This window comes from Canis lupus, chromosome 1 (genome assembly GCF_003254725.2).
Source record: "Canis lupus dingo isolate Sandy chromosome 1, ASM325472v2, whole genome shotgun sequence".
NCBI lineage: Eukaryota > Metazoa > Chordata > Mammalia > Carnivora > Canidae > Canis > Canis lupus.
Genome location: NC_064243.1, coordinates 48,352,466 through 48,377,454, shown reverse-complemented (window position 1 = coordinate 48,377,454; position 24,989 = coordinate 48,352,466). Strand labels below are relative to the sequence as shown.

The 24,989-nt window shown below is 38.3% G+C and overlaps 2 pseudogenes; both read right to left on the bottom strand.

Moving 5' to 3' along the window:
* LOC125755733 (actin, cytoplasmic 2-like) overlaps positions 1–24,989 on the bottom strand; it is a 138,326-nt pseudogene that overhangs the window by 112,579 nt on the left and 758 nt on the right.
* Positions 10,471–24,798, bottom strand: LOC118350806 (RNA-binding protein 3-like; annotated as a pseudogene).

Here is a 24,989-nt window from a genome sequence, read left to right as displayed (position 1 = left end):
TCTTTTCAAAAGAGATTTATTGGTAATGTGGTACAAAGTTAAAATATAACCCAGATTCTTCAAGGCAGCATGCTCAGACCTCATGTCATTAGAAATAGTTTATTAAGCACACCAAAAGTGTGAAGATTTCAAGGGGTAGACACTCCCCTCTGACCACTAACTTCAAAAAAAGAAATCCTTTTCCAGAGTTGGACACAAAATAGTAATTGTTACAATTTTTAGCATCTACCGCGTGCCAACCACTGTTCTAAGTATTTCAGGACTAAAATAAGCATAGCGACTTCCTATTGAGAGTCAGAATTCTCATCAATAAATAACTAAGACTTAGAAGCCTCCAATCTATTCTACTTTACCACTGACCTGACCTCTGTGGGACCCAACTCAGATCATGATAACCTGTCCTAGATTTCCTTATTTTAAGGAAGTCTGAAAGTCTTCGACCTATTGCATATAAGTAGTTGCTGGCAAACATTTATGAGCTTCTTGCAGTCAAGCAAATGTCATTAATGTTGCTGTATTTGAATAGCGGAAGAAAAGTTATGGTGACTATTTCAAATATTGCTGAGTGGTCTTCCCACATCTCTCCATGGAGTACATTGGCTTTTAGGATTGCCCTGGTTGCCAAGCCCATCAGTTGGCTAGGACTACCATAACAAAATATCACAAACAAGTAACTTAATCTATAGAAATGTATTGTCTCACAGTTCTGGAGGCTAGAACTGAAATCAAGCTATCAGCAAGTTGGTTCTTTATGAGGGCTGCAAGGGAAGCATCTGTTCCAGGCTTCTGTCCTTGCTCATACACAGGCATCACTCTGGGTCTCTACATTGTCTTCCCTCTATGTATATCCATCCCTAAAATTCCCTTTCTTGAGGGACACCACCAGTTATATTGGATGAGGGCTCTAATGATCCATTTTACCTCCCTATAGTCACATTCTGAGATACTATGAGTTAGGACTACAACAAGTGAATGGGGGCTGGGGAAGGACACAATTCAACCCTTATACCAAGTTTCACAGAATAGTACTTCATGAGACCTTCATAATGCCAACAATTTTTAATACTTCACCATAACCAGAGGGCCAAAGCTTATGGTAAGATTTGGATATTAAAATGATGCTCTAGTGAAGGACCCAGGAACACCAGAGTTCTTATCCTCCATGGACTTCCTAAGGACCACATATCACAAATATGCCTGACACCCCAATGCAAGGTGTATGGTAACATCAGTTTGGAAGTCAAAGGCTAAGTAGGGTCTTCAACCTAAATCCATGTCCAATCTCTAGCCTCTGAGCCACTAGGACTCCCCAGCATCCATGCATTACTTCCTGAGCCAAGTTTAAAAGGGACCCTGGCCCTCTTCCCGAATGAAAGATGAGAAAGCACATTCAGTCAATGTGCCCACTGGTAAAAACCCAGCATTCACTGCCCTGGAATCTGACTGAACAGACTAGAATTTCTTCCTCTTAGGAAAGATAGGGAATTTTCTCTCCTATAAAGAGGGAGAGAAATGGCCACTGCCACCTCCCACATGATACCCTGTGATTACCTGTGAAGATGTGCTGTGTCCACCCCCACCCCAACACCACTCAGGATGTGGTCCAGAATGTTGTCTTGTGGATATTAACCAAGGTTGGGTGCTTATGCTAGAGTTCAGCCAAATTGCAATCACTTTCAGAATCTAGCAAATACAATACCTGTGTTACACGGGGCCCCCAAGCAGGTGAAGTGGCAGCCACGGCCTGTGTGCTAATAAAAGAAATAATAGTTAGTGGCCACAGTGCTTCCCATGACCATAGATGAGAATGCCGAGAGCAATAAACACTATTTATCCTAATGCACTATTAAGCAATAAATTCTAGCTGCATTTTCCTGATTGTGATCTCACTGGAAGGACTGCCATGCCCTTCCTCTTGAAGGGTCAAGTAGACAGAAACCCACATCAGATGGGATCTCACATATTTTGAGTTTCTTTTTTAATTGAATTATGTAAGATCTTAACTCTTTATCTGCAAAGGGAGAAGCACTGGGGAATAAACTATAAACATTTTGCTAGAGATAGAAGTGAATCACTTTTTTGGGCCATATTTTAAATCTAGACTGAGATTCTACATATCATCTACTCCAGAGTACAAAGTAAATGTGAAGGCGGAAAAATTGGTGGGATGAAGTGCTGCCCTCCTCTACTGTAGACTACAAAAAGGAGCCCCTGGGAGACAGCAAACCTGCAGAGTGCAAAGTCTTGCCAGAAAAAGGAAATGCAGAATGATACCATCTCTGTAGGAAAGGAAAGACACTGTGTTGGCACAAGGGTACATGACCCAGTTCACAGGGCCTGAGTCCACACCCCAAATGGCCTACCAAGATCAGGTACTAAACTTGTCTGAGCCTCAGTTTCTTCATCTGTAAAATGAGAGTAATCACAACACATCAGTTATGGGATGCATGTAATAGAAAATCAAGATAACAGAGTCTTAAACAAGAAGAGGGTTGTGCTCTCCATTACCAAAGAGCAGGGCAACTGGGTGGTTCAGTTGGCTAAACATCTGCTTTTGGCTCAAGTCATGATCTCAGGGTCCTGGGACCAAGTCCCACATTGGGATCCCTGTTCAGCAGGGAGTCTCTTTCTCCCTCTCCCTCTGCTCCTCCCCCCTGCTTATGCTTGCTCACTCTGTCTCTCAAATAAATAAATGAAATCTTGAAGAAGAAAAGAAGAAAGAAGAAGGAGGAGGAGGAGGAGCGGGGTAGGGGAAGACAGGCAGTCCAGGGCTGGCATGGCAGCTCCAGGACATCCCAGGGCCCTCAACTCATTCACAAGAGCCAGTTTCACGGGCATGGAACCTGTGCTCTCATTGAGCCCCATGCTGAGAAGGGCCCAGCACTGAGGTTAATGCTCTGCCATTGGCATTTCTTGTTATTAGTAACTATTGAACAAAGGCCCCTTACTTCCATTTTGTGCTGCCTCCTGCAAATTGAGTAGCTCATCACACTTTGTGGTCTTCCATCATTTCTTTTGGCAAGAACCTCCTCTTCCAGCCTTGACCTCCAAATTCCAGGCAGGAACATTCTGCTCAGTATCGTCAACCTACATCCCAGCAGCCAGAAGTTATTCCCATGGCTACTCTTACCCACCGAGGAGTCTAGGAAATAGTTTCTTGTAGGCACATCGCCTTCCTCAACAAAATCAGTAGGAGTGGGAACTATTAGCCCTTGACACAAAAATCAAGTAAAAGAGATCATGGATATGGTATAACACATACTAATTTAGTTTCTCTAATAATAGAAAGCAGGATAAAACACAGATTATTTAGTATAATGAGACAACTGAAAATGTTTTATATGATTAGGGATAATACACAAACAAGGCAGATAGTAATTTTGGAGTATTTCAATCATTTATATGCACACTGTGAGAATTCTATTATATGAGTAGTTTTAAGTAAAACAAATTACTAACAAACATGAATTGACCTTCATAAAACTTAACATGTACTATTTTTATGTAAGGAATTCACAATCTAGTAGAGAAATAATACAGCCTTGAAGGCAAAGCTACATTCCAAATGAGGAATAACATAAAGTGCTATAGTAGAAATGAATGATTGCTTCACAATCCAATTAATTTTAAGATATACTTCAAATTTAAAGGTGCTTTCAGTGTGAAATTCCAGAACAACTAACAGAAGATTTCAGCCAACTGTACAACATTTAAAATAATCATGAGGAGTTCAGTCAGTTAAGCATCTGATTTCAGCTCAAGTCGTGATCTTGGAGCCCTAGGATCAAGCCCCAAGTTGGGCTCAGTGGAAAGTCTGCTTCTCTCTCTCCCTTTGTACCCCCCCTGGCTTGTGCTTTCTCTCTCAAATAAATAAAATCTTTTAAAAAATAAATCATGAGAAGTTCCTGGAAGGTGTTCATTTATGTGATTGGAGCAAATCATTCACTGTTTAGAAGGAAATAGATGATTTATTTTTTTCTATTGTTGTTGAAAAAGGCATTTCTTATCCAAAATGGTTTTGGAAAAGACAAAGTACTATGTAAGATAACTGCTGATATGTGAATGTTCATCTTTTCAAAACAACACTTCCAATCTTGTTACCTTCCTAACCAGAGCTCTCCAACGGCTTCCTTTTTTTTTTTTTTTTAAAGATTTATTTATTTTAGAGAGAGAGAGCGCGCATATGCGAGTGGGGAAAGGGGTAGAGGAAGAGAATCTTCAGGGAGACTGCTCACTGATCACGGAGCCCGACTCAGGGCTTGATCCCACGACCCATGAGATGATGACCTGAGCCGAAACCAAGAGTCAGATGCCTAACCAACTGAGCCACCCAGGCATCCCTCCAATGGCTTCTTAATAACATTTCCACAAGTCTAAAGTCTGCCGCCTACCTACCACTCAAGGCCGACCTTTACCTAGCCCCATCCTGGGGGCCCAAACTTAGTTCTTTCCTTAACCATCCAATGAATTTCTATAAAGTTGAAACTGGTCATTTCAGAGCAAAATTGATAGATAAAACCTGATAAGTAAAACCAAAGCTGATAAATAAAATTTCAGAGAACTGATAAATAAAAACAAAGCTGGCTCTCTGAAAACACACTCCTGCCAAATCTAGGCAGCAAAAGATACATTAAAAGTACAAAACAAGAGAAATGATGATGGGACATAACAACAGAGACTGAAAATTAAAAGAATCAAAGGACTCCTTTACTGAGCTCCATGCCAGTGCATTTGAAAATGTGAATGAGACTATCCAAGTCTAGAAAAACATAATTTACCAAGGCTCCTAGGTGGCTTAGTCGGTTAAGTGCCGACTCTTGATTTCGGCTCAGGTCATTATCTCAGGGCCTTCGGATCAAGTCCCACCTCGGGCTCCATGCTCAGCGGGGAGTCTGCTTGAGATTCCCTCTCTCCCTCTCCTTCTTTCCCTCCCACTTGTGCTCTTTCAATCTCTCAAATAAATAAATCTTTAGAAGAGAAAAGAAAAATATAATTTACCAATCTAACTCCAGAAGAGAGGATCTAAACAGATGTATTTATACATGAAACAGAGAAAATTATAGATCAATCTTATGAATATCATTGCAAAAAATCCTAAATAAAATATAGTAGATGGAATGTATGAAGACCAAGTGGAGTTAGAACGGGAATGCAAGTGTAATTCAATGTGAAAGTTATTAACATAATTCATCCTTTTGGACACTTAGGGGTAAAATATAACCAGCTCCATAATGAAAAATCACCCGTCAAAAATTGATCACCAGCACTGAATTTTTAAAAGATTCTTAATGAAATACAAATTGATGAACTTAAGATGTTTTCTTAAGATGTCAGTCTTAAACCAAAAGGCTGCATGGGCTTAATGAGGAAACACTAGAAACTCCCACTGAAACCAGAAAAAAGTCAAGTTGGTACTATTTCCATTAACTAACACTGTTCTGAAGGTACTATCTAAAGCAACCAGATATGGAGTGTTTGGGTGGCACACTTGGTTAAGTGGCTGACTCCTGGTTTCCGCTCAGGTCCTGTCTTCAGAGTATTGAGATCAAGCCTGATACAGAGTCCTCGGCTCAGTAGGAAGTCTGAGTGAAGATTCTCTCTCCCTCTGCCCCTCCCCACTGCGCTCATGCTCTCTCTTGCTCTCTCCCTCAAAAATAAATAAATATTTAAAAATAAAGCAACCAGGCAAGAAAGAAACCAGAGGAATATTGTAAAAGAGGAGGCAAGGCTTTCCTATTTGTAGATTATATGATTATTTGGAAAATCAAGAGAATCAATTAAAAACAAAAATCACTAGAAATAAGAAAACACATTAAGCTAGCAAGCTATGAAATTAATATACAGAAACCAAAAGTCTCCATACATACTAACAGAAAATATAATGAAAGAAAAGGCTCCAAGCCTATGAGCAACAACTGGATAAAATATCTAGGAAGAAAACAGCACAAAAACAATTTGAAAACAAATTTTAAATGTTCTTGCAGGGCAACGAAATAGAATGGAACAAAAATAGAAGGATGGACTACATTCTTAGAGAGTAAGATTCAAAATCAAGTTTTCCTAAGTTAATTTATAAACTTACTATGATCACAAGAAAAAAAAAATCCAAGAGAAAGGATGTTTGTCATTGGTTCTTGTTGTTGTCACTGAAAACCACCTCTAATGAATCATTAATGCTGATAGGAAAGAGAACTCTGGAAAGAAGGATCTGTGCAGCCAGCCCTGTTTGATTTCAGCTATGCTCAGTATGTGGTCCTGGCACATGAACAGCCAGCCAACCAACCAGACAGAATAGAAAGCCCAAGGATAGAGGCAGGTGCATACAGGACTTTAGCACATAATTTCAAAGCAGTGGGGAATATAAGGATAATTTAATAAATGGTGTCAGTATAAATCAGCAGCCATCTGGGAAAAAGGGGAATGTCATCTCATAATACACGCCAGAATAAATTCTAGATGGCTCAAAGATTTAAATATAGGAAGTGAAAGAACCAAACTTCTAGGAGAAATAAGGGAAAATTTCTATCATCTCAGACAGGGAAAGGCATTTATAACATGACTTAAAGTCCTGACAGCATGAAAGAAAATGACAAGTTAACAAGGTTAACATCAAAAACACCTGCAAGAATAAAAACACCACAAACAAGAGACAAATGACAAACTTGGGGAAAACGTCTGCATCTCATATAACAAAAAAAGGGCTAATTTCTGTAACATATACAATATCTATAAATTGATAAGGGAAAACGCAGAACAATTCTAAAATGTGTAAAGGTTATAAACAGAAAGTGAAAAACAAACGGCTCTTACACATTTGAAAAATGCTCAAACCCACTCATTTTTTAAAAGGCAAACTAAAACTCCACTAAAACACCATTTCTCCCATCGATAGGCAAAAATGAAAAATTTAATACCACAGTGTGTTGGCAAGGCTGTGGGGAAACTATTGATTTCTGTTGAAAGTAGAAATCAATATGTCCCCTATGCCAAAATATATATTCTACCAGTATCTTTAAAATTACAAATGCCTAAATCATTCTTCTACTTCTCCCTCTAGGAATGTACTTTACAAATAAGTTTTCATGCATACAGTGTGTATGAGGATATTTGCAGTAAAAGACTGAAAATGATATAAATGCGTATCATCAGGGAATAAACTATGGTTAATTAAATTATGACATGTTCATGTAGCCATAAAATTGTCTATGCAGCTGTAAAAAGAAATGGGCAAGCTCACTGATACAAAAAGTGTCCAAGATATATTAAGTAGAAAAAAACAACATGTAGGTCAATGTGTATAGTATGCTATCATTTATCTTAAAAAAAGAAATTAATTCTAGTTTAATGTGTGGGGATGGGGAATGGGAAGTGGGAAAATGGGACCAAGAATCAGTAGAAAATATTTCAACTATACATTTCTATATTTTTGTGTTTGAATTATATGACTATTATATTTAAATATTAAATATAAAACAATGATAACTCACATTAAGTATTTATCATATGCCAACCACATTGAAAATGACCTGAGAAATACCTGTCTGGGGTTGATGTCTCCATATCTGGATAGAGCTGGAAAGTGGGTCAAAGATTTTGGAGGGCCTTGAACATTCTCCAAACTAGGATTCAAAGTAGAACAGTGGGGGCTGCCCAAGGCTTTAAGAATGTGTATTTAAGAAGATTACAGAAGGGGCACCTGGGTGGCTCAGTGGTTGAGCATCTGCCTTTGACTCACATTGTGATGGTTGTGATCCAGGGTCCTGGGATTGAGTCCTGCATCCAGGCTCCCCACAGGGAGCCTGTTTCTCCCTCTGCCTAGGTCTCTGCCTCTTTCTGTGTGTCTCTCATGAATAAATAAATCAAAACTTTAAAAAAAGAGGGGGGGGTATTACATAGGATGGTTTGGAGGAAGAGCGATGTGAGGCAGGACAGCCACTTCTGAGGTTATTCCCCGAGCGTTAAGGGAGCAATTATGTTTGGTCAATAGGAAATTAGGCAGAGTAGCTGCTGCTAGAATACAGAAGGTCTAAGTGCCCAGACAATGAAGGGTGGACAGGATGTGACCAGTGGAGGGGAGGCTGGGCTCTCTGGGAGGACAAACAAGATGAATGAAGGTGGGAAGGAACAGGGTATGCGCAGGAAAAAGTGGAGACCTGCTCCTGCAAGTATGACCAAGGGTGAGAGGGTGCAGGCTCCACAGACTGGCGGCCAGGTTAAAATCTTGAAACTTACCATCTCTTTGTGCCTGCATTTTCCCATCTGCAAAGTAGTGATTACAGTATGCACAAAATATTTTATAGGACCCCAAGCACTGCTGGTGTTCAAAAAATGCCAGCTTTCTCTGGAACATAAAATTGTGGTTATTTTCCAGGAACTCGTTTGTTACATTGTTTCCCATAAATTCAAGTAAAGTATGCTGTATAAATTCAGATTCACAAAGAAAATTTTTTGAATTTCTCAATGTGATATTTTTGCTCTTTGAACACAGGAGCTTTTCAGAAGTGCAACCTAGGCAGTTCAAGCCCTTAATGTACAGAGTTCTGTATGGGAAATCCTGCAAGAGGACATGATTTCACTTGTTAGATAACAAAGGCTAGTGAACTCCTATTTAAGTAAGTGGTCCTCCACTGAATTATCTTCCATTTTTTTCTCACAGTGGAATCTGCACACTAACATCAAATACAATGTGACACAGCTTAGTATATCAGTAATTTCAAGATGATAAAATGTCTTAGAGAAAAAAATATCAAATTTCATTGAACCTGTTTTTAAGCCCAAGAAAAACAGAGAAAAGTACATGTAAAATAATAGGATATTAAAATGTTAAAAAAATAACAAGCTGTAAAGAAATTTGACAAATTTACAATGTTAATTCTTAAAGGCATTAACTCAACACATTCTCTGCATTTTCTTTTTTTAAAAAAAGATTTTATTTATTTATTCATTAGAGACAGAGAGACAGAGGCAGGGACATAGGCAGAGGGAGAAGCAGGCTCCCCACAGGAAGTCTGATGCAGGACTCAATCCCAGGGCCCCAAGATCATGCCCTGAGCCAAAGGCAGATGCTCAACCACTGAGCCACCCAGGCACCCCAATCTCTAAATTGTTTATGTACTTCTTCTAACCCATCTACATAGTTGAAACAGGTTCCGAAGAGCACTCACTCATAAACCGGCAGGAAGAGCTGTGTCCAAAGTTCTTTATTCATGGTATATAGCGTAAGTCACTTGGATTCTGTTTCCATATGTCTATACAATTCAAATTGACCGTTATGATTAGGGAAGAGAAAGAAAAAATGAGGAAGCTATTTTTAAAAATGAAAAAATTTTAAGTTAAAAACAAGGCATGTCTTCAGTAGGGGAAGTGTTTTGACATCACTGATTAAGACAAGACTAAGGATCTGGATTACAGCCGATCCATTCTTAGGACACTTGCTTCCCTTCTTGCTTCTTCCTTCCTTCAATCCTGTATTCTATGTTCAGGAGCATGAACTAATTGGAAGGGAAAAGAGTTGGGTTGAGAACTAAAGTCTGACCCCAGCTACACTTGCAACTTTAGCAAGTGCACAAGCATCTTTGTATCTTGGTCCACTGGGATAATAAATTGTTATTCTTATAGACTTATATTTTTTAAGTCAACTTCATTAAAATACAACTTTACAATAAGCTATATCCATTAAAAATGAACACTTTGATTAATTTTGCTTATATATAAATTCATGAAAACATCACCACTGTCAAAATATGGAACACATTGTTGATACTACTTGGTATTGTCAGATTTTTTTTGGTTTAATTCATCCCAGTGGGTAGTAGGGTAGTAGTAGTAGTAGTTATAGTAGTATCTCACTGTGGTTTTAATTTGCATCTTCCACTGGCTGGTGATGTTGAGCATCTTTTCATGTATCCACTGGTCATTTGTGAAATATCCAATCCTATGCCCATTTTTTAAAAAGATTTTTACTTATTTGACACAGAAAGAGAGCACAGGCAGGGGGAGTAGCAGGCAGAAGGAGAGGGAGAAGCAGGCTCCACACTGAGCGGGGAGCATGACATGGGGCTGGATCCCAGGACCCTGAGATCATGACATGAGCTAAAGGCAGACGCTTAAATGACTGAACCACCCAGGTACCCCATGCCCATTAAAAAAAAAAAAAAAAAAAAAAACTGTTGTCTTTCTTTTTTCTTTTTCTTTTTTTTTGTGTTGTCTTTCTTTTAGGAATTGAGTTCTAAGAGTATTTTACATAATCTAGATATAAACCCTTTGACAGATACATGTTTTGCAAATATTTTCTCCCAATCCACGGCCTTTCTTTTGGTTTTGTTTTCTTACCTATGTCTTTTGGGGAGCAAATGCTTTTCATTTTAATGAAGTCCATTCTAATTCATCTTTCCTTTGTGCTTTTCATCTTCTGTTTCACAAATCTTTTCCGTATCCAGTGTCACAAAATTTTGTTCCTTTTTTCTGTGAGAAGTTTTGTAGTTTGAGATTTAACATTTAGGTTAATGACCGTTTACACATTAATTACTATGTGTGACATGAGGTAAGAGTCAATGCATTTTTTTCCCATATGGAAAGACCACTTTTTTATTGGCATATAACATTATATTAGTTTCAGGTACATAACATAATGAGTCATTATTTGCATATATTGTGAAATGATTTCCACCATTATATTAACATCCATCACCACATATAATCACAAAATTTTTTTGTTATGAGAACTTTTAAGATCTACACTCTTAGGAACTTTCAAATACTTCCTTTCCCCATTGAATTGCCTTGTGCCTTTATAAAAAAAAATCACTATACAGGTATAGAGATACTTTTGTATTCTCTGATGTTTTGCTGATTTATTAATATATCTATCCTTTTGTTTATACTATAGTCTTGATTATTGGAACTTCATAGTAAGTCCTGCAACTTTGTTCTTCTTTTTAAAAATTATTTGGGCAATTCAAAGTCCTTTGTATCCACATAAATTTTAAAATCAGTATGTAAACTTCTAGGGATTTTTATTGAGATTGAATTTTTTTTTCATGTTTCCACTTTTTAATCAGCTCCGTGAAGGACATCTTAAAATGCTAAATGAGACACAACAGAATATTTTTTCTTCCAGTACTAAAAAATACATTCACAAATATTTTTAAGAAACTTCTCTATACTCAGGGTGGTAACCTTGAATTAAAAAAAGAAAAACCACCTCTAAACCTCTAATCGTGTCAATGGTTTCTTGTATTTGCATTTGGAAATTGCTTCCTAATCGTGATAAACATTGTAGATAGACTTTTAAATGTCCCTAAACACACATTACTTGTTTTTAAAGCAGTCTAAGCCAACATTTTTTGGTCACAATCTGTAATCCTGAGAGCCCAAACTAAAAAACTGGTAAGAGGAAAAATACCCACATTTGCAATGTCCCAGGATTAGTATTTAAATGGGAGAAAATTTTAGAAATCACATGGAGCTTTCTAAAAGGTCTCTGTAACAAGCTACCTTGGGAGCTCAGTTAAAAAATAGAACTTGATGTACTAGAACAGATGTGTCAGTGCAGCTCCAAAAATCTTTATAAATACAGCTATTTGGAAGGATGATCCTGGATCAAAGTTTTATTCCTTGTGTACCTACTTTAGGTGCACATGCCTCATTTCAGTTGTCATAATTGTCTCTGTAATTTCCTCCTGAGTAGCGGTCATAACCACCCTGGCTTCTGCCACCATAGTCTCTGGACCTTCCATATCCATATCCATATCCTCCAGATCAACTGTCATATCTACCACTCCCATAGCCCTGGTCCCCTCCACCTATAGAGTAGCTGCGACCACGCCCATGGGCCCCAAAGGCACCTCCTCTAGTTCCCCTGGCTGACTTGCCCACGTGATCCACACAGATCTGGCGACCATCCAGAGACTCTCCATTCATGGCTCTCATGGTATCTGAGGCATACTCTGGATTGCTGAAGGTGATGAAACCAAAACCCCGGGATCGCTGAGTCTCCCGGTCCTTGACAACAACCACCTCAGAGATAGGACCAAAGCTGCTGAAGTGGTCTTCCAGAGCCTGCTCATTGGTGATGAAGTTCAGCCCTCCCACGAAAAGCTTCCCTTCTTCAGAAGACATGGCAATGAATTTGAGTACTGCAAATTAAGCAAAAAGCCCAGAACAACAGCAACCGCCGAGAAGCAGAGAGACTGCGTAAAATTGAATTAAATGTATAGATTAATTTCAGAAGAATTGATATCTTAAAATTGAGTGTTCCAATCCATGAAGATAAGGTATCTTTCCACTCATTTAAATCTTTTAAAATTTCTCTCTGCCACGTCCTGTGGTTTTCAGTGTACACCTGTTTACATTTATTTCTAAATAATCTGATTTGGGGACCTATTATAAACAGAATTGCTTTTCCATTTCATTTCACAATTTTTTTTCCTGTTAGAGCATAATAATAGAATTGATTTTGTAAATTTTAGCTTTATATACTATGACTTTGCATATTCACTTATTACTTCTAATTGTTTTACAGATCTGCAGGGTTTTCTGTGTAAACAATTATATTAGTTGCTGTTTAAGAAAAACCCAGTCCTCCTCTTGTGTGTCTCCTTTGCTCTCACACTACCACCCTCACAAAGCTTTCAACACCACATGATGGTTTTCCCCACAACAAGCAATTCTGTGATACCAGCAGGGTTTCCTACATTTTAACTCGATTCTGACACTGTCTACCTGGAGACAGCATCAGATCCTGCAGGTTTAGGGCTCAGTCCCACAAAACTGCCCCCTACTTCAAGATGCCAATTGCAAACCCTAGTAGGTCCCCAGGTTGCCTGCAGTTCTGCCTACCTTGCTACAGATCATGGTTTCCATGACCTCTTCCCCCTTTGGATTCTAGTAATTTGCTGGAGTGGCTCACAGAACTCAGGGAAACACTTACTTAGGTTAACCAGTTTATTGAAGGATGTGATAAGGGATATAGATGAACAGCCTGGTAAAGAGGTACTTAAGGTGAGGTATGGGAAGGTGCCAAGTACAGAACTTTTGTGCCCATGTAGTTGGGCTGGATTACTATCCTGGTATGCAGATATATTCACCAACCTGGAAGGTCTCTGAATCCCGTATTTTGGGAATTTTTATGGAGAATTCCTCATCTAGGTTTGTTTAATCAATCATTAATTCTATTTTTAGGCCTCCTTCTTTCTCAAGTGAATGGGCATGGGGTTGGGAATGGCTGAAAATTTTAAGTTTCCAAACATGGCTTGACTATTTCCTGTGGTCAGTCCTTATCATGGAGCCCAGCCAGAGTCACCTCATTAAAACAAAAAACATTCCTATCACTCAGGAAATTATGAGGGTTTTAAAAGCCCTATGTCAGGAACCAGATTCAAAGACCAAAGATGCTCTTAGTTCTAATACCACTCAGGAAATTGCAAGGGTTTTAGAAGCTCTGTGCCAAGAATTGGGGACAGAAACCAATATATATTTTTTCCTATTATTTCACACTGAAAATGAGGACAATTTTGCTTCCTCTTTTCCAATCTTTATCATTTCATTTCTTTTTCTTCCTCTATTGCAGTGGCTAGGACCTCCAATTCAATGTTGAGTAAACGTGACAAAAGCCTTATTCTTTATTCTGGTAGAAAATAATTTAATATTTCAACATGAATGTATGTTAACTGGAGGTTTTTCATAGGTGTTCTTTATAAGTTGAAAAAGTACCTTATATTCTTTGTTTGGTGATAATTGTTCTTGTGAATGGATGTTGAATTTTGTCATATTTTTCCTCCATGTATTAAAATGATCATATGGTTTTCTCCTTTATTCTATTAATATGGCAAAATATTGATTTTCTATGTTAAGACAACTTTAAGAGTGACATCAACAAGATGGTGGAATAGTTTTCAGCACTCATACCCTCACAGAAATATTACTTAGCACAACTCTCCTTGCATAAAAATATCTTTACAAAGAAAAGATACACTGAAGTGTATCTTCACATTACTCCTGTCACCATTCCCAGCAAGACCCAGCAGCCCAGCTTGAAGACAAAAGAGAGTTGTAAAGTGTTCACTTGTCTTCTATCTTCTTTAAAAAAAAAAAAAAAATGTGCCATCATCGGGCCTGAAGTTTTCTCTATGAGATTTTTGGTGGTTATAGAGCTATTCAGGTTTTCTGTTCCATGTTGGGTCAATTTGGTTAAGTTGTATTTTTCAAAATTGCTCAATTCATCAAAATTACTTTTTGTTGGAATCAAATTTTTCATAATCAAGTTGCTCTTATGGTCTTTCTATTATATTTAGGAATTATAGTGATAACCCTTCTTTCAATCATGATATTAGTAACTGGTGTTCTTTTTTTTTAATCAACCTAACTCAGTTTATCAGTTATGTTGAACTTTTCAACAAATAAGCTTCCAGTTCTGTTAATTTCCTCTATTGGTTAACATGTTTTATTTAATTGATTTTTGTTCTGATCTTTCTTTCCTTCTAATTTGTTTAGTTTGCTTTGTTCTTCCTTCCTGAGCTTTTTTTTTTTTTAAGATTTATTCATTTATTTGAGGGGGGAGGGGCAGAGGGAGAGAATCTTGAAGCTAAAATGTGGAAACACCAAGATGTCCTTGAGTGAATAAACTGTGGAATATTATTAGTACTAAAAAGAAACGACCTATGAAAAGCTGAAATGACATAGAGAACTTCACATGTACATTGCTAAGTGAAAGAAGCCAATCTAAAAAGACTACATACTATACGACTCCAACTATGTGACCTGGAAAAGACAAAACTATGGAAACTGAAAGGATCAGTGATTGCCAGAGGGTGGAAGGTTGGAGCTAGGGGAAAATGAATACACAAAACACAGAGAATTTCTAAGACAGTGAGAATACTCTGTTTGATACCTAACGATGGATACATATTATTATACATTTATCCAAATTCACAGAATGTACAACAGCAAGAGTGAACCATAATGTAAACTATGGACTTTTAGTGATGTGTAGGTTCATCAATTGTAACAAATGTACCACTCTGCTTAGGGATATTGATGATGGAGAGGCTGTGTATGTATGGAGGCAGAAGATATGTGGAAATCTCTGGGTCTCTCAATTTTTCTGTAAACCCTAAACTGCTCTAAAAAAATAATGTCTCAATAAAAATAATTAATTTTAAAAATCAGTTAGGTAAAGATGATTGATCTACATATCTAGATCTTTGATACTTTTGTCTAGTTATTGTATCAATTGCTCTGTAAAAGATGTTAAAGTTTCCCACTATGATTACAATATTTTTTCATCAATTTTTGTTTTTTTTTATTTAGAGTCTGTTTTAGAAGCATACATGTTTATGATTGTTGTATCATCCTAATAGAGGTTTTCTTTCATTATGTAATGTTCCTATTTATTTCTATTTATTTCTCTTTGGAAGTCTATTTTGTCTGATATTAATATAGCCACTTCAATCTTCTTATATTTTTTTTGCAGGATAGGTTTCTTCCATCCGTTTTATTTTCAGCCTTTTTGAGTCTTTATGTGTGTTCTTTCATTTGTTTTTTAAGTTGGCTCCATGTTGAACTCATGCCCCTGAGCTTAAGATCTGAGCTGAGATCAAGAGTTTTTTTTTTTGTTTGTTTTGTTTTTTTTTTTTTTTAAATTTTTATTTATTTATGATAGTCACAGAGAGAGAGAGGCAGAGACACAGGCAGAGAGAGAAGCAGGCTCCATGCACCGGGAGTCCGACGTGGGATTCGATCCCGGGTCTCCAGGATCGCGCCCTGGGCCAAAGGCAGGCGCCAAACTGCTGCGCCACCCAGGGATCCGAGATCAAGAGTTAGATGCTTAATCGACTGAGCCACCCCAAAACCCCGTCTTTATGTGTTTTTCATTTAATGTTATATTTTTACTTCTAAAACTTTTACTTTATACACTTTCAGTTTCTCTTATGAGATTTCCTACCTTCTCATTTATTAGGAGCGTTTTTTTTTTTTAACCCCACTGAACAGAATTATAACAGCTGCTTTAAAATTCTTGATTTTCTTCTCTCTTGAAAATAGGTCACATTATTTTGCTAAGTGAAATAAGTCAATCAGAGAAAGACTATTATCATATGGTTTCACTCATATGTGGAATACAAGAAACAGTGAAAGGGACCCTAAGGGAAGGAAAGGAAACCAAATAGGGAAAAATTAGAGAGGAAGACAAACCATGAGAGACTGTGAACTCTGGGAAACAAATTGAAGGTTACTGGGGGGAAGTGGGTGGAGGAATGGAGTAACTGGGTGACAGGCATTAAGGAGGGCATGTGATGTGATGAGTACTGGATGTTATATGCTGGCAAACTGAATTTAAATTAAAAAAATGAAAAAAGAGAAATGCAAATTTTAAGAGAAATGCAAATCAAAACAATAAAACAGGTCACATTTTCCTGCTTCTTCATATTTTGAATAGTTTTGGATTATATCCTGGACACTGTGAATGTTATTATCATCAAAACTGACTTCTGTGATACTGATCCCATCATTGTTATTTTTTAATAGGCAATTGACTTGGTTAGACTCAAACTGCAAAGCTTGCCTCACCTATGATGGCTACGTAGCAATTAAATCTCAGTTCACTACTCTACACCTTAGCTGCAAGCTGCTTTGAGCTGCCTTGTGCATGAGTAGTGTGAGGGTCAGCTAGAGACTTGGACAGAGTTCAAACACAGATTCTAGGTCACTCCTTCTCTGGGTGATCCCTCACTCTCTCCTGGTTGTGTTCCACTCTTTGATTCTTCAGGCCAGAAACATGACAGGCTTTCTACCAGAATTTTAGTCACCCACACGATCTTTGCAACCATGACCCATTCTCTGGCCAAAGCTAAACACCAGGAAACTCTCCTCCCCCAAGTTTCAATTCCTCCCTGTCTGCTTTTGTTGACTCTCCAGAGCCCCCGGTAGCTATTGATTATAGTTTGTCTAGAGTTTATAATTGCAGTTTCTGAAACAGTCTGTTAGGAGCCTGCTCCACTGTAACACTGGGTATGTTTCTTTTTTAATACTGCGTATGCATTACCCAGTGAGAAGCTCTCAACATAACATGACTGGTGTCCCTGATACCCAATAAACTTATTAAGAGATAAAATGTGATCATATCTTGGGAAATTCTTTTGGCATGTTAAATGTACTGTCAAGTAAAAGGAAGCATTTAGTCATATGTAGAAATTGACCAGTTCCCAAAGATGTAAATATGGCCCAAACAAATGTTAAGAAAAATATACTGAAGTCTTAAGGAGCCAGAAACATAGGTGAGGGGAGATGCTCACTGTAGGGTGATGGGGAGGCCATCTGGTCATTTTACTCATGACCTCAATCATTTTTATCCATGACTCTATAGCAGAAAGTGATAAGGTTTTCACCGCGATTGGAAATGAGAAAAAGTGTGGCTCGGTTCCTGGCAAATCTGTAGGTGGTATGACACTTAAATTGCATACACTTAGTTCCTAAAAAAAACTGTATACAGCAAGACTTTGATGTCTAAATCTAAAGTTTGAAAAGACAACAAACATCCACATGCCTCAGAGTACACAGAGATTCATTCTGTTCAGGATCTTTAATTTATAAAGAAAGTTCAATAACTCCATTAAACACAGGAATTGTCTATTCAACAAACATGGCAGATCCAAGCAGCAAAACAATCTGTAAAATTGGTCCCCTCTCAAACTGCGTTTATAAACTGGAGTTGCTAAATCGAGCAGTTCTTGCCTAAGAATTTTCACAGGTGTTCATTTGCATGTGTAGGATTCCTCTTGGTTATGTAAGTTTTTCAACAAGTTGAGTCGGATTTCAAATCTAATTTGTGAACACTGGTGTCTGACTACCCATTCCCATAGCAGAGATAGTAATTGTTCTACATTTCCAGCCATTCCTAGGGATTACAGAGTTAGAAAACAGAAGAGCAAAATTTTAATTCCAATCTACTAGTCCCAGCTCATATATAATTCTCAGGCTTAAAAGATGTCTTCTTACTTCACACCCTTGCCTCAGGTGTCTTCCTCATCCAACATATACAGCATCCAATGATTGGAAGCCTCATCTTCCAAATTCCACTTCGCTGTTTACCAAAACCTTCAAATTCCACCCTCTTGCCTGCCCTATAAGAAGATGTCTGTTTGCACTTGGAGTCCCCTTCTATGGTCACCATCATTACTCCTGGATGGGGTCCCATGTAGCCTTGCCAGAAGCATGGCAGGCTAGGCCCTCCCAACATCTGACTGCCTATCTTCCCAGCCCACAGCTCCAGGTGTCCCTTGCACCACCTACCCCTGCCCTGCATGCAGCTCCCACACATGTGCAAAGCACGCAAAGCCACACCTGCACCTTTGTCCATTCCAAATTCCTCTACCTGGACAATCTGCACAGTCCACACCCCACCCTACCTCTGCTGCCATGCAGATCTCATTTCTTCCTTCCCCATGTAAAACTGACCCTTCCTCTTCTGTACTCCACATTTTAATGTCCTTATGTTTTCATGTTTCTCTCCCTCTAGTAGAATATAACTTGTTTGAGGGCAGAAATGGATCACATTTCTCTTTGTATTCCTCAGCCATAAAAATCATCCTCATACATGTTAAATGTTACATCTCACATCACTGTTCCATATGTTAAATGTAGCTGATGAAAGAACAGATACATAAACATGTACTCTTCATTGCAACCAGGGAGATATGACAATGGTTCCCTATACATAATTCACCTGCTTATGTCTCAGCTTTACACAAAACTTCCTCTGAAGTAGAATTTCTCCAAACCACAACCACTCATCTTTCTCCACTTCCATATTCATCAACTTCAAAGGCTCTGGGAATCAACTTTTCACTTTGATTCTTATTCCCTACTATATTCTAGATCCCAAACTCCTTGGGAGGATATTGAAGGCATTACCTTTCTGTAATGCAAACATTTACTGCGCTCCTTCTTTGTACCAGGTCCTATAACTAGATGGGGAGTTTGGGGGGCAGGGAGATTACCTCATTTAATTCTCACAACAACTCTGTGAGGTGAATATTAATACACATGTTTTTACGGATGAGAAAATTAAGTAACTTTCCCAAGGTCACATAGGTAATAAGAGATAAAGGTATCATTTGCACATAGATTAACCATTTTCTGGTGTTTTTTTTTTTAAGATTTATTTATTTATTTATTTATTTATTTATTTATTTATGACACAGAGAGAGAGGCAGAGACACAGGCAATAGGAGAAGCAGGCTCCCCGTGGGGAGCCTGATGCAGGATCCAATCCCAGGACCCCAGGACCACGACCTGAGCCAAAGGCATATGCTCAACCACTGAGCCACCCAGGAACTCCAACTGCCCATATTCTGAAGACACATTCTTTTTCTCCATTCCAGCATGGGGGACAAGGGACAAATATTCTAGGCTGGTTACTGGTTTTATGTCCTTCCTATAATACGTCTATTGTATTTCAAAGACTTGAAACATTTTTAAAGCCACAGAGTATTTCCCATCAAAATGGGTAAAGCTTATCTTTGACAAGAGATAAAAGCAAAGAAGCTCCTGGCTTTGAGTTAAAACCACATGTATGCAAAGGTTATTGTGTTACTCAAGACCATTTTTACTCTGTCTTTGGCTGTAAGACACCCAAGCATAGTGGGTGCAGAAGGAAGGCAGTGGAGGGGCTTCCCCAAGGAAGGATCATAGACTCATGGGCCTTTCACAATCTGCCAAAGGTGCTTCAAAAAGTGTCATTCAGGTCTCAGACCCTTTGACAAAAACAAAGGTTTTTTGAGAACAGGAAGAGTTGGGGGGTTTTTTATATCTCCTTACAAGAAATTTCCATCCGTTGCCTTTTCATTTTACTTTTCATTCAAAAGCACAGCATATTTCTATATTGAAAACTTCCTAGGAAGCAGAGAGCCATTTCTCACACTCTGAGTCAGGGTTTTGCTCTGATGAGGTAAACAGCATGCATCCTGAAAACTCTTACTAGAGAGAACCACTGAAACCTTTTAGATCAAAAGGAAATGATTTAAAAAAAAAAAAAAAAAGGAAATGACTGGTAAACACTTTGAGTCTGGGTTCTTCTGTGGCAAATGGAAAATACAGAGAAGCAGTAATCCTGAATGTTAGCATCAGGTTCAAATAACATCTCCACAGAAGAACAAGAACTGATCTGGAAATGGGCTCTTTCAAGTCAGACCCAGGTTTCAAGGGTCCTGCCACTCACACAATTTTGGAGGGCCCTCCCCATGAGAAAAAGTGACATTGAATAAATTATAAATTATAAACAAAGCTGTGGTTTATCTAACAACAGGCAAAACCTACCCCCCCAAAATTATGTGATATTTTTATTAACCACCCCCTGATACATTTCAGTAGTGCTTCTTTTTCTACAATTTTTTAGCTGCATACCCTTTTTTTTTTTTTTTTTTTGGCTGCATACCCTTTTTAATCACTTCTTCCTGTAAATATTTTGTATTATTTTTGTAGAGAGAATAAAAGTTAATCCTGGAGAGTTTTTTTTTTTTTTAGCTTGATTAAAATTTGGGATTCTTTTCAACATTAATAGCTCAAGAATAAATGTTAGCTTCTCAAGTCATGTTAATATAAATTTTTTTATTTTTTTATTTTATTTATTTATTTATTTATTATTTATTATTTATTTGTTTTTTAATATAAATTTTTAAGACTGTCAGATTTGGAGAAACCTTTATCAAGTTTCATACAGGAACAGTAAAATCTGGGAAATTTTCTCACAGACTACCTACTGGCTCCATAGATTTTAGATCTTGTTTCTCTTTCACCACCCACATGCTTTCTGTACTAGGTTCTGTAAAAAGCATTCTCGTTATGTGTTCTTGTATGTGTTAAAAGCTGAGTGAGTAGGCACTGTAGCCAGCAAGAATATCTCTGGAAGCCGTTCCTACCCAAGGACAACTACCCATAGCTTACCTCTTCAGGGAAGTGACTGCAAACCACATAAGTAAATCTCAAATTAAAAGTATCCATAAGTCAACTTTCCCTGGGCCCAATCCCAAAATCCCCATGGCCTCTCCAAAGGAGGTGGGTCAGAGTGGAAAGAGGAGTCTCAACTGATTGTAGTTAAAATATGTTTTGCAAATTTTATAAACTACACCATCACATGACCATTTTTTATCCTGACCCTTTCCAAAGCCTTAGGAGGGACCTCGGGAAGTGATAGGCCCTATGTGGCTCAAGCTGCCTTTACACACAGTAAAAGCCACCTCTCTGGGTTCCCTGGCTTTTCAGGCCCTCCATCTGCCACTAGTAATCAACTGAAAAAACATGCATGAGCTCAAGAACTCATCTTCCACCAGCCCCTCCATAATTGCATATACTTGTTCATTTATTTCTTACAGCAACACTGAGGAGTGCTACCCCCACGTGCAGACAGGAAACAGGCTCGAAGTCACCAGGGAGCAGAGCAGAACCCAGAGCAAACTCCCAGAAGCCCTTACTACATTCAATAGCTGCTTCCTACAGTCTTTTTTTCCCCAGAACAGAAAACATTTTAAGTATAGATATGAAGAAGGAATAAAAAAAAAAAAGTGACTTAGAGTCCTATTACCTAGATACAACCTTAGTAAGATTTTGGCATTTCTACATTTTATGGAAAACAGAAATTGAAATTATTACATTAAATAAACCCATTTTTCCTCATTTTTAAAGAAACACAAGTTCCTTGTCAAAAATATGAAAAATCTTGAAGACACTAAAAACCATCTGTATTAGTTTTCTGGGGCTGCTATCCCAAAATCCAGCAAAATGGGTGGCTTAAGCAACAGAAATGTAATGGTCTCATCCTTGTGAATGCTAGAAGTCCAGCAACAAACTGTTAGTGAGGCTGCTTCCCTCTGAGGGCTGTCAGAGAGAATCAGTTCCATACCTCTCTTTAAGCTTCTGGTGGGTCACTGGCAATCTGTGGCATCCCATGGCTTTAGAAGCATCAAAGAGCACCAGGCATATTTTATTAGGGTCCCACCCTACTTCAATATGACCTCATTCTGATTTAACTCATTATATCTGCAAATATCTTGTTTCCAAAAAAAATGTCATATCAGCCGAGGGCTAGAGATTTGATGTGCAAATTTTAAGGGGACACAATTCAACCCATCACATCATCCCAAAACCTAAAAGAGAAGGAAAACCTGTGTTGGCAATTTATCATTGGATAATTTTTTAAAGTATGGCCACAGATTATTTTACCATGGCAAGTGGGATCCGTGTCCCCTTTCCTAAGAGTCTGGGCAAGGCGATGACAGCTCTACTCAGTGATGCCAGTTCATATTCAAATCATCGGAGCCCAGGTACTAGACAGGGAGTGAAAGAGTTTCTAGATGTTTCCAGCCCCAACTGTCAAGTAATCCACAGCTGGGAGTCTTACCACCTGAGGTCCCAGACCTCACTGAGTAAAAACAAACTACCCCTACTCATCCTGTCCCAATTCCCAACCAACAGAACCTGGGAGCACAAGAAAACGGTTGCTTAAGCCATCCATTTCTGGGGGAAGCTAGTTACACAAAAATAGTACCTAGAAATGTTATGGTTCTTAGGTTTTTTTTTTTTTTTTTTTAATGTGCCTTTAAAAATATATCTCCCTAGAGTGAGTCATTGACTTCATAGATCAAAAGGAAATGATAAATTATTTATCTGATTCTTAGATTTTCTTTAAGAAATAGAAAAACACCTAAACTACATTTCTAAACATTAGCATTGTATATAATAAATAAAACGACTCCATCCATAAGGAACAAAGGGACATCCTCAAGTCTCAGGTGGAGGAAGAGACCAAGTGAAGCCTACTAATTCAACAGATGCTAACGTGGGGTTTACCAGTACTTGTACCAATTAAAAGTACAAGTCAGATAAACATCAGAGTCTTACAGATGCAGAAAACATGTGAGGCTCTTGGAAACAAAAATGTGCCACATTACTCAGCCCTCGTTTTAAGAAAGGGAGAGTGTTAGTATCTCAACAAGATAAACAGGTATGCCAACATTAACACACACCAGAACCACATCAGTTTAAGTGGTCATCAAATGATAATTCTCCTGAAAAATGGGGTAAACCATGAGGTGCAAGAAAGACACTTCCTGGAAATTGGGGGAGCCTCAGGGGGAACAGTACAGGGAGGCTCCGAAGATCAGCTTCATCCTCTAGATGCATGACCAATCAAACCACGTGCATACCAATCGAATATCTGTGTTTTGGTCCAAAGTGAGTAAGACTGGTCTTATAAATCCTGTGGATCATAATTTCCTCACTACTGAGTTGTTCATTACTGAGCTTGACTGCTCTTTTGGATAGCAGAAGTGTTCAAGCATTTTTTAAGGAAGGGACAGGATGATCCATGGTGCCTTGAAAATCTGAAAGCAAATGCTATTGCCTTGAAAGACAAAAGACTTAGCTAGAAATGAGGTGTTCCCAGCACTTTCCCCTGAAGACTATTAGATGGCTTTCCATTGTCTTCTGATCAGGAGTACTGCAGAAAACCCTAAGGCAAATGGGATTTTGATTTTTGCATAGCTAACTTGCTTCTTTTTGCCTAAGTGCTCATAAGATCTATTTCTTATATCCTTGTAATATAAAAATGTTGCCATTTGTTTTTGTTGGAATATACTGAATCCTCTCTGTCTATGTATTTAGAAAACACGTGTTAAATTAAGTTTTTAGTTGTTGCTTCTGTTTTCTGTAGCAACAGGAATCATAGGTTGACTTGTTTTCCCTTCTCCAAATATCACCTCCCATGCTGGGTCAATTTTTTTAGTCTTTTCCTCTAGATTCTGAGAACCTTCCTCAGTATGGTTCTTTAAATCACTGATTCCACATTTGACAACATCCTCTAGTATTTAGATTTGAACTGTTACTGCGTCTTTAATCTTCCTTTAATCCCATATTTTTTGAGACTCTGCCTAGTGCTCTGATTCAGACATGCTGGGTTTGCAATTCCCCAAAATTCTAGGCATTCTCTCACCTCGAGGGCTTCACGTATCATACTCTTTCCCCCAGAACACTTCCCTGTCCTTGCACTTGGCAAACTTCACATTTCTCTTCTTCCTCTTCTGCTTCCTCCCTGCCCTCACCTTCCAAGAAGGGAAATAAATCCACACTTGGTGTTTGTCAGCAGACACAGCATCATCATTGCCCTTGGCCTCCCTCTACCTACCAGAGTGCATCTGATCTCCCTCTCAAGCTACAACCCAGCCGCTATACACAACTCTCATCCCCCACCCTCCTCATCCACATCCACTGCCAGACAGAAATGGGACATACCCTATCCCTGCTGCCTTGGGTGTTGTAGTTCAAAGTTGGAAGACGTTCCCCCTTCAGTTAATGCCGTTTTAAACTAGGAGTCCCTGACTCTGTCTTTTTAAACAAATCTTAGGAACTACTAATTTCAAGAAGTTTATCCTTGAACATACGTTAGAAGCCTTCGTTGTATCCATATATTATTACATTAGAGATTCTTACTGAAGGGACCTAAATACATAAGAATATGCACAGACAGCTGAGGCACATGTACAATAAAGCACAATTCCACCAATGTTATCAGACATTAGGTAATGTATTTTCAGTATTTTCAGACATTAGGTAAACTGTATGGTGAGGAGGGAGACACTAGCCTCCCAGGAAAGAGAATGGTCTCCACTTTCGAGATGTCTTCCTTTTGGCAGGTGTGGGACTTACCTTCTAGTGTCTCCATCTCCTGGATTTCAACAGAATCTCAGGGCTGAGAGATTCCAATCGTTCAATATACGAACTTGTATGAAAACTTGCTTCTGCTTCCTGCTGAGGGAATTCAGGTCATGAGAATTTATTTTCCAGTAAAATCTCACAGATAACTAAGTGACTTGTGATTCATTAATGCATATGATGTAGCAAAAACATATACTAATGGTTCTAGTTACATTTTTTTTGTTAAAAGCAACTAGCATATTTGCTTGGATTGAGAAGAAGTTAATATATATATCATATCTAGC